General features: G+C 34.5%; 1 long non-coding RNA gene across 2 annotated transcripts; it reads right to left on the minus strand.

The window, feature by feature from the left end:
• Positions 1 to 616: 616 nt before the first annotated feature.
• On the minus strand, positions 617 to 11,093 carry LOC125633441 (uncharacterized). Of its 2 annotated transcripts, XR_007355605.2 has the most exons (3): positions 10,918 to 11,093; positions 10,770 to 10,822; positions 617 to 806 (listed from the first exon to the last, which is right to left on the minus strand). It is a non-coding gene; the product is annotated as an uncharacterized LOC125633441 (long non-coding RNA). The 2 variants fall into 2 exon arrangements; XR_012667858.1 differs by having other exon boundaries at positions 10,770 to 11,093.
• Between the last annotated feature and the right edge of the window lie 429 nt (positions 11,094 to 11,522).

The following is an 11,522-nucleotide window of genomic DNA, read 5'->3' on the forward strand; positions in this document are numbered from 1 at the left end:
GAGATTTCCCCTTCCCCGACAGCCCTCCCCTCCGAAGGAGGTTACTCTCAAGGTTTGTTGGTATTTAATTTTTGGTTTCTAGGAAAATGCCTGCTTCACCACAGAGTCTGTTTGTTCTCTCTCTCTTTTCCACATTGCTTATCTGAATATATAAGGCTGCCCTTTGCTCAGATTTATGGGTTGGGGCAATGCTGTGTGTATTTACAGTCTCCTGACCTGAAGACCTAGAGCTGAACAAGAGAAGGAGGAAACCAGGGCCCGTTCCATAAACAGAGACAGATATGAGGGGGAGGTAGGAGGCATTGCTAGCACTTAACATTTTTAACTATTTGGTAAAGCAAAGGAATTAGTGATTAGATTTGAGAAAAAGAAAATTGAAAAACATGGATAACGATTTTGGGAGGAGTAAATTGTGTATATCTGTGTTAGGTTCTGGGTGTTTTCAATACTTGATATCAGGAAAAAAACGGCAAGTTATGCAGAAGATTCTACAATGCTTTCTGGGACAAAAGGAAATAAGGAGATGAACAAAACTTATAAATCTCAAAAGCATTTCAATCAGAACTGTGCATTCTTTGGGTTAAACAGAAGTATAATTACAGTTTGAGTAGGCAAATATCTTAGTCTATATTTATTCAGGTACTAATTGCCTCAGATTAAGTACAAAAATTACTTGATTATATTTCTTTGTTTGTATATATCAGTTGTCTTGTAGGGAGAAATTCAGTTCAGATAGCCTTATATTACAAATGAATCCTGGGAATTACTTGACATCTTGGATGTCAAGCAGCAAAAGTGGCAACAACCTAGAAAACAAATAAATAAATTAAATTAAATGCAACATATGTTAGGTCACAATATAAAATAAGTATATCAACATGATGAACAGCTTTGATGAAAATGGTAAACAAAACCACCTTCTCTTCCTCCAGCTTGTTTTACATTGCAATAAACCACGAACTCTATAACCTATCAGAACATGCTGCGATTTTATGCATCATTTCCAACTACTATTTGAACATTTGGTTTTAAAGCAGTCATGCAATATAAGTAATGGGAGTAGGTGGGGAGGGTTGTTTTTAATAAAAAGCACACTTTATTGTATTTAGTTACCTGTGGGTCCAAAACTTCATAGATGACATGATTTCATTGTAGGTTTTATGTTGATTTTTTAACTCTGAACAAACATTTGCCATGTGTAATGAATCACAGAAGTTAGTTCAGGCTTAGCTGTTTGAGATGGTCTCATCTGATTAGTATGTATTACTAATAATTCATCAGTAAGTATGCAAATTGAAAGTATAATAAAAATACAATTGTATTGTGATAGCAATAATACAAAATTGATCAGATTAAGAGAGTTTTATATTTTTAATTACACATGAACTGCAAGACTCAATGCAAAAAATAATAGATTAGTCTATGAGAATGACATAAGAAATTTTGCATTAATAGAAAATGAATGAAAACTGCTTATCTAGGAGACATAGGTGATGACTAGTATGTAGACAGGTAGATAAAATAATATTAAAGTGATTTCTTACTGTGCCATTTTGGGCTATCTTTTACTTTTGCTATTTTAGGACAAAATCATTTTTTCTGTAGAAAGTCATGCTGCAAGTGGATTCAGGCGTGTAAAAAGTGTCTATGAGAATTTTGGGGGGCTACTACAAGGCTGCTAAAAAGCTTTTCTTTATTGGTTCTGCTAATGATATCCATTTGCCAATCAAATCATTTTCTTTTCTGACAAGGTGCAGTTCTGAGCAACAGTATGTTCGGATGTAACCATTTGAAGCAGAGGGCTCACTCAGTTTGCCAGGAAAAAAAAAAAGGCACCACAAAGAACATTGAGATGAATGGCTCTATTTTATGAGCCATAAAAGTTTTATTCATCTTGACACTGAAACAGGTTTAGGCAGTGAGTTGACACGCCTTAAATAAATAAGTGGAATTAATTCCCTAGCTCTTGAAACAATAGAAGCATGCATGTAGCACTGAGAGCTAGCCCATTGTTTCCTGTTGCTGCTTGATATTGATATTATTTGTGTTTTTCTGTGTGGCTTCCTCAGGGGCCTGGTTGATCCACTTCAAATTCTTCCCCTGTTTTATTAGAGGTTGAAAAAGGTTCAAGACCTGGTTGTACCACTGCTCCCACCGACAGCTAAGGAACCAGTTTGGCGTCTGGTTTGTCTGTTGTTTTACTGCTGACCTTCAAATCAACTTTAACCCCTGACCCCTGGAGGCATCTATCATGACAAGAGGCTGTTTAACACAAATGGTGCCCATTTATAGGGGAAGAGAGTCAGAAGATTTCCTTTTTATGAAGAATTTGGTTTTTCACCCCTCTTTTCTCAGTCACCACAGGTGAAATCCCTCCTAGCAGCTGGCTTATGAAATAATGTGAGGGGGGTGGCCCTAATGAGCTGGAAGCACCCTCAGCTGGAGATAAATATATGCAAATGAGATGCACAAACAAAGGAGCCTGGACAGAGAAATATCTGCAATTCCAGCAAAATGCTGCCTGCAGCTAGAAGATGAACAGCTTTGATAAAATGGTAACAAAAAGCACCTTTTTATCCTCCAGCTTGTTTTACATTGCAATAGACCATTGTTATTGTAACCCATCGGAGCATGCAGAGGTTTTCTGCACTGTTTCAAAAAACTGTTTAAATATTTGTTTTAAGGCATTCATGAAATCTAATCCATGTGGGGTGGGTATTAATTATTATAATAATATTATTTATTATTATTATTATTATTATTTATTTGTCTTAGATCTTAATGTAGTTATTTTACCTGTTGGTCTTTTTTCTTGTGATAATGACAATGTTTTGTGGTAATATTTCATATGAGGTGAGTTTTTCTTCTGTAAAATACAGGTTCTTTTAGATTCTATTGGGAGACAATGCACACTGACAAGTAGTGAGAATCAGCTTTTTTTTTGGGGGGGGGGGGGGGGACACAGACTCTTGAACATTCACGGAGCAGCACCCAAACAGTCAGCTTTAATGAAGGCAATCAAGTCTGTAAAGCTAATTCAAAGACAGACATGTAACATGCTGATTTTAATAAGCTTTTAAAAGGCAATCTCTAACTTTTAAAAGTCTCCCTTTTTAATTTAATTGGTTTTGGTTCATATATTGCCAGAACAAACACAGCCACTAAAATATATTTTCAATATGTGTAAGTAGCCTAATTAGACAATGTTTTAAATTAGTATTTTGAGGGGGAAGCTACTTCAGATGAGTTTAAGAAATTGTCCAAGTTTTAGGTCATATCCAAATAACATATTTATCTTCAACTGTATTAAGTCAATAAACTTTAAAACATATTTTTAACTATAGACATCTTTAAAAATAAACCTATCCCTTCATGCACGTACATTTACTTAATAAGTAGATGGGGGGAAAATACAAGACAATATACTGTACCAATACTATTTTATTACTGGCCTTCAAATATAAGTAAATAGATCATTATGAATTTATCAGAAAAGTATAAACATTATAAAGTTTAAATGGGTTAGTTCAGTCTTTTAGTCAACACTTTAACTCCAGTTTTTGTAACTGACAAAAAATAGAGACCCAGAAATATTACTCTTTTATTGTGTTCACTTATACGGCTTTGCCATTTACAGATGTTATACCAGACAAAGTGTCAGATTTCCCAATGTCAAGCAGATTTCCTAATTTTTAGTAGATCTCGCCTGTTGCATTTTAGGGCCAGATTAGGGAGTATTAAACTTAATTTTTGTAGCTATACATGAGAAAAAAAATATTTATATATAATATTATGAACCTAAAATATCATACAAAGTTCTCCTTTAGGAATCAGAGTTGCACCAAGTTCAGAATTTCAAGAGTTAACAGAAACTTGGTTATATTATGAAGGTTTTTTCCTCAAACCCAGGTTTGAAGCAGCATAATTATGTTCAACTGCTGTTGTCTGGAAAGGGCAAACAGCATCTTAGGCACAGAACAATGAAATTACAGCTGAGATTTAGGTTAGCAAAAGCCGTCTTCTGCAGGCTTTTATGATTCATTATTTCCCATTAAATACAGTATTAGAAGTGTACACCAGATAGCTCATGGTTGCTGCTCTCAGAGCACATTATCTATATTACACAGGTCTGGGGAGCAGAATTAGAAAACTTTGGGGGAATGAGCAATATGTGTTTGCTGATAGAAGTACCATATGGCTCATCTTCCTCAATTGCTTTCATTGCGACTCTGATGCTGGAGAAATTAAAGTTTTATTTGATGTGGCACAGCTTAATGAACTGTCTTCTGTTAGGAAAATTGAATATGTTTCCTGTTATTTGAGCACAGAGCCTCATGGTTTTGGCTGACGAGGAATGCATTATGTATTGTTTATTTAGCGTTTTAAAAACAAAAACAAGATATTGGAGGTAAAATTGGTTACTGCAGGATTACATCATATAATCACATTTTTCTTCTCTCTTTTTTTTAATTTACAGTCCTGCTTATTATTTGAATGACAAGATCATTGTAGATCTCTGATACACAGCAAATGGTATATGTTTTGTCAATAAGCACCATGATTTTTAAAGCTTATGAAATAATATTTAGGAAGAAAATACACTCTCATGAATATAAGCATGGTTACGCAACTTCCAGCGGGCCTCTCTGCAAGCTCTGGATGTCTCAACAGTAGGTTTTTGTGTCATTATTTTAATTTTAAAGGAACCTCCCTGGCTTTTTGTTAACTAGATGACATAGTCAAAAAAAGGGGGGGGATATAGATTTTGGTAACAGAAAGCCCCCAATTTTGAATGTCTATGACACATCTGTTGACTATATAACAATGCTGTCAAGAATATGCTTAGTTACAACAAGGTTGAAACCGAAGGGGAAGGGGTAGCTATATAAGCTGGACTACAAAGAACACAGCCCAAATTCTCTGCTGGCATAACTCCATTCAGGTCAACTGAGTTACAGCAACAGAGAACTTGGTCCCATGAATTCAGCATGAAAATGTAAACGATGATAGCTAAAACAATGGAAGGAAATTATATTTACAACTTAGTGTATCTATTTTAACAAAGCGATTGAGACACTGGTTCTGTATTAACAACAGTAAATCAAATAATTCTAGGAAATATACAGATACATTTATTTTAATATTGGTCTGGTTTTGTGGGAAGGGAGATATTCTGTACTTCTGAAAATGAAAAGCTGAAACATTCCCAGAGCATTTTATCCTCACAAATTCACCTTTTAATCACTGAAAATATTTTCCATCCCCTTACACACTACTCTACCAACAGCTTAAGGATATTGATCTTCAAGGAGAAAAAATGAAGGCAAGGAAAAAAAATTAAAAACTGTTCAGATGAAGCACCTCTTTCCGCTGACACATACGCCATTCTGACAAAAAGGCAATTCGTCTTGTGTACTCTGTGATGTTTTGAGGATTCTGGCATATGTGCCTGTTAAACAAACTCCTCTTGGAATCTAAATACTGTCTGTTAAAAGAGATGCTTCCAATGTGTTTGTAGATCCTGGGCCAAGTCCTGCCGTCCTCACTCAGGCAAAATTCCCATTGACGTCAGGAGGACTTCTGCTTGTGTGAAGACTGTAGGATTTTGCCTTATCAGATTAACAAAACAAAAAAAAACCCACTGGCATGAGAAGGGGAGGATATTGTTATTGAAAATGGGGAGTAAAGCAGTGAGGCAATGTCTGCACAAACACTGACTGTAAATATTTTCCATTCTGTATTGCTCCTCAAACAGTTCCCTGTAGTATTTTCATATGATCTCAAAAATAAATAAATTATAGTTGAGGGTGGGTGGGGGTGGCGGGGAATTACACTGCAACCCATGCACAAACCACTAAAACATCATTTTTAGCCAGATATATTTCCTGGAGAAGAAAATGGTACATTTTTATGAAACGCTGTTCCATGACAGGAACCTCCTTTGAGGAACACCATTATGCATTGTTATCAGCATGGCGTAATTTGACTGTTGACAAAGTATCTGTGGCAGTGAGAATGAAAGCAGTTAGAAGTGTGGCGGATTGTAATCAAGAAGATGCTTAGCTGTGCAACACTGCATCTTGAGCAGATTTGAATCAACATTGCCTTGAGGGGACACGCACATACAAAAAAAGTCCATTAATTTTTAGTGGGAAAATTAGAGTGGCACTTGATGAAGTGAAATTTGACATGCGTTAATTGCTCCGCAGTTCTCCTAATTAGAGATTTTCAAATTCTTTTACTGCTGTCAGACTGATGCCACATTGTCTTGCTGGACAAATAGTAAAATTGCAAATTGGTCTTATCAAGAAGTGGTATTTAGGGATACTGGACTATATTTGGTTTTGGTGGTATTGTGGCGTACTAGAAAAATACGTTTTATTATACTCCTTCTTAAGAAATAAGAATAAATTTTAGTTGGGCTGGTAAAACCGGTATCCAAAAGGAAAAGGGGTATAAGCTAACATGATGGGGTTTTAAAATTGTTCAATCTTTTCTAAATATATTACTTGTGTAGCTTCTGAGAGATTATTATTTTTATAACAAAATAATTAAATCCAATGATTTTTAATGGACTTTGCATACAGCTTTGTGATGAAACTTGAGATCAGGGAATGGAATTCACATTCCTGTTTACCTTTTCACCAGGCCTAATATATAAAATAGCAAGATGGCATTGCTCCCCTTCATATCAAAAAGTGATTATAATATTGTACAAAAGTGAGCATTGCGCTGAATCTGAAATGATGATTTTGGCTTCTTTTTTTCTAGTTCCCTCTTCTTCTTCTCTGACCCCCCCACTATACCTCCTCCCTTGCTTTAGCCCTTGACCCTCTCTTAATTCATTAACATATTGAATTTTTTCAATTTTCCATTTTCTCGCAATAACAATATTAATGCCAGGGCCAAAGCTTGATTGGAGCTAAATTACTTGTTACCTGCTGGCATTTATTTATATGGCATTGAATTATAAAGCTTTGCTATTGTCATGCCTTGGGCGAATTGTTTATGACACCAGTAATAGGAGTAATTGTTATTGTTGAAATTACCTGTCAGCTACCCATAGCAGTGGCCCTTGTCCCACTGACAAATAGTGACAGGGGAGAGGGATTCTCCACGCGTCCTCCTGATGACTTCTCCTCTGATAATAAGGAGTGCAGGGCCTCTGATAATTTGCCTGTCACTGTTGAGTGCAGCTCAGAGAGAGTTGACCAAATTGTTGTCATTCACTTTGACAAAGACAGCAAAATGCTCTGGTGCAGGAGGAGGATTATCAAAATAAATGAAATCGCTTACACATCCTTTGTTTGGCATGGGGTTTTTTGGTCAGAAATTGCCTTGCTTTATATGAGAGTTGTAAAATTGGCATACATTTCTTATTCCTATTGCTACTTGTGTTTTCTGGCGGTGGGGGTTCTCACAAAAGGCTGTTGAAATTTGCTTTCTGATTAAGGAATAGACGCAGAGACAATGGTTTGAGACTAAATTCACCTTCACAATTATAAGGAAAAATTACTGATTTTTTTTTAAGTAAATTGATTTTTTTCTTTAAATTGTTCTCCTCTCTTATTAACTTTTTTAAAAATCTTTTTATAAATATATTTTTACCTAGAAATACTATTTCCACTAGAGAAGGAGCTTCAGTGTCTACTAAGATAAGTTAAATTTGTTTTCAGCCATGGAGGATCCGTTATCACAAGGTTCCAGAGGAACTGAAGAGTCAACACTACTTACCAGTTTGCATATTTTAAAAAAAAATGCTGGCATTTTAAAATTCTGTCCCTGAATCCTGTGACTTTATTGACTTGGGTGTGTGGGAAGTGAGGTGGGAAGGAAGTCCATACCTGACAGGCTTTCTGCCAATCAGATCATGCCATTATGGAGAGATAAACAAGCATTTTCACCTTCACATCACAGTTGTGAGCGCATACTAATGGCAGTGTCCAGTTATAAACACTGAATTTAGTTTCATAGAACACTTTATGTGCTACCACATATAAAAAATCATTAACACTATATCTTTAACTTATTTTATAATAGCAATAATTACTTCCTTATTGGTCTCTACAATCAGGTAATGACCAGCTAGAGCATTAAACACCTTCAGCTTTACCCTGGGCTCTTCACTCCTTTAGCTAGTCGTTATCTGATCAGCACAGCCTCCAAACAAGTCACTATTGCATAATTTTATTGACTTTAACAATGTGGCTTTGTCCACATAAATATCTGCAGATGATAGCATGCTGTGCATCGCTGAGTCATACGTCTATTTACATTGATGCATGTACTAATAATAATTTGGTTCAAATCTCATTGCTGAGGTTTATTGTAGGTGTTGAATAAATCCACTGCATTTGACTAAAACATGACCATAACACAAATAAAATGTTTCACTCTTAGCCATACTGTGCAAACAAATAATTTAGCAAAGTTATCAGATTCTTTGATCTTTCCATGAAGCAAGTGCAACCAATGTTTTAAAAGCAGACAACCAAATTTAGTAGGGCTTGAATAATTGATTCACCAATGTGACAGTAGATAAAAACTTATGTTTCTAATCATTCCAAACTGTTTCCCCCTAAATGAAGTCTCTTTGTTTGCAGTTAAATGTTCTGAAGATGCCTGCTTAACCAGTTGAAAATCGTGATACTATTCAGAGGTTATCCTTAGTTATAAAAAGACTCCAACACGCCTAGGAATGTGATCTCCTTTGCAGATAATTTTAAAGAATGTGGCATGCTCCTGCTTTGTCTGGGGAGAGTCATATTAGTGATCCCAAGAGGAAAAAAATAACACAGATTTTAAAATGAAGATATTTAAAATGTGTAACATTTCAGTGTTACTGTAACCTAGCATTTTGTGTTCATCCTATAAAGCTTAAATTAAGCCTCCTAGGAATGGCTATGTATCTCTTGCTGCTGGTTTTGTCTAAAAACAAAATACACTTTAAATGGAAATGTTACAGTATTAGAGTACACGTTAACACTCAATCATAATTGTCCTCTCTATTTTCTCCCTTCATTTCAAAACATAGGCCCAGGGAAAGGATCATGGATCTTTAAATTCCAGCTCATCTGAAACGTAAACTTTTAGCAAATAGCTGTTGCTTAAATAGCTGAATTTCTAAAGTGACTGGCAGCAAATTCTTTTTTTTTCTCTTGCCCATGTAACATTTTGAAAGACCCATCAGTGTCAAGTGAAACTGCATGAGTCGCTGTTGCTATTCTAAATAAGGCAGACCAATGTTAAGAAAAATGTCAAAAAAAATCTCAATGGATTAAAATGACACTTCTGTACCATGTCAGGGCTGATGGCAAACCTTAATGTTTTGCATAATTTCAAAGGCTACTCTTCATAAAACATTCAATACATAAACACATTGTGCGGTTTTGTTTTCAACATTTAAGATCACAATGGATGGCAATCAGCAATATTAATTGTTCTTAAATCCTGTTATTCTTTAAAATGCGTTTTGTGGTTACAGCTGATAAATAAAATCAAACGAAGCCAGGCTGCAGTTTCACGCCAATATGCAATCGAGAAACAAAAAGCCATTTTCCAGTCTCTCGCTCTCTCTCTTTTCTTTTTAGGCACTTACACGTGTTTTCTGAATAAACTGGATTAACTGTATTTAAAACAGGCGATAGAGAGCAGATTTTTATTGCATTAAAACATTATTCAGGGTTTCCACAATCTTATAAATACATTTATGGCTGGATCTAAATTTTCATATTTTTGGCATTTCATAGTTTAAGTAAAATAACCGCATAGCAATAAAAATATGGAATGAGTAATTAATGGAGAAAATATTAAGACAAACAATATTTTACAATATTTCCTGGCCAAATGTTGAAACCCTGCTGTGATTTTTTTTTTTTTTAGATTTGCCACAGTATTATAAACCTAAGATACAATTACGAATTTAACTGAGATATAGTTTATTACATTAGAATGGAAAAAATACAATGCATGCAGGAAACACAAGCTATATTAAAAAATCATGGCAATATTGTGATCGGAAGACCAAGGTTGATATCAGCTAAATTTCAATGTATTTTTTCAAAAACAGGTACCAAAAAAAAAGAAAGAAATTAGACAAATTTGCCTCTTAACCTTTAAAGATTTCCTGCTATTCCTGTATGTCCTTTATTACATTAATTTTTTATTTAAATTACACCATTAACTGGATATGAATTTATCAAGAATACATATATTGATTTATAAAACAGTATCATTAATTATTATAATAGCTAGATGTAGCTGATATTACAAAGCCATTTAAAGGTTTTTAATATAACTTGGACATACATAGATAGATAGACATTATGGACAAGACTACAATTTAAACTGGCGACCAGCAGTTAATGAAATCCTTGATTTATATTCTAGTTTACAGATTGATTATATTGTTGCTTTGTAACATTATTTATATTATGTCATTTTTCAAAGGATGTCTTTTTTTAAAAAAGCTAAATAAAATATTCAGTCAATTCTCCAAGCAGATTTTGTTTTCTATATTTTAAATGCTGGTGATAATAACTGGAGTACATGAGTTTTTGAGACTTGTCATTGCCACAGTAGAGTTGGTTATCTTGTTGGTAGCTCTGTTTGCATAGGCACAATTTCACATACTCATATGCTTGAAATAAAAAATGCTCTTTTTCCAATAGCATTATGTTTATTTCATAAAGCATACAATTAACAAAATGCCTTTCTGCCGTAAATATTTTTAGGCTTTTTTTTTAAGGTGGCGGAGAAATGGGACTTACCCTAATGCTGCAAAGCAGGCAGTCACGGAGAACATTTGTGTTTAAAATGCAATCTGAAGAGAAAAAGAAGAAGAAAAATAAGGAATTATATAAACAAACAACAGTATAACAATTTCAGGTTACTTCTACAATGTTAATTGATTAATACATTGAAAGTATAAATCTTTTCACATTGTTCTTGAGGGGCTATGTCTCTTGACTCTTTATTTATATAATTTATTCTTGTCTGGCAACATATGTTACCGATTTATTGTAGTATTTTACTGTTAGCCAGACAAATCTAAGGGCTAGCTGAGAAGGGTAGTTTCATCTGATGAGTTTAACAACAATTGCAGGGCATCCTTTAGAGTGAGCCAATAGGCTCTTTTGAAGCTATAATACTCACTATTAACCATTTTGATGCTGAAATATTTTTATTGCTGAAGTTTGGTCTTTCTACACGTGTGTCTCTTTTTGATTCAAATGTATACAAAACTACATACAAATCATTGTTTGGCCAACATTCACCTAACAAACGGTTTTCTTGTACGTATCTCATACCATTTTGTAAGATATTGACATATATTAAAAGTTATTTTTTTCAATACAAAGTACTCGGGAAACATATTTTAGTGAACAATCATCAATACTGCATTACAAATGCAAATAAATATTAATTCATGTTTAAGCACTCAAATTTCTCTAGTATATTTAGTTACTGACAGTCCGAAAGAGAGTTCTTAGACATTTTTCCTACCAAGAATGCACCCTATA

The sequence above is a fragment of the Caretta caretta genome, chromosome 3, assembly GCF_965140235.1.
Source record: "Caretta caretta isolate rCarCar2 chromosome 3, rCarCar1.hap1, whole genome shotgun sequence".
NCBI classification, from domain to species: domain Eukaryota; kingdom Metazoa; phylum Chordata; order Testudines; family Cheloniidae; genus Caretta; species Caretta caretta.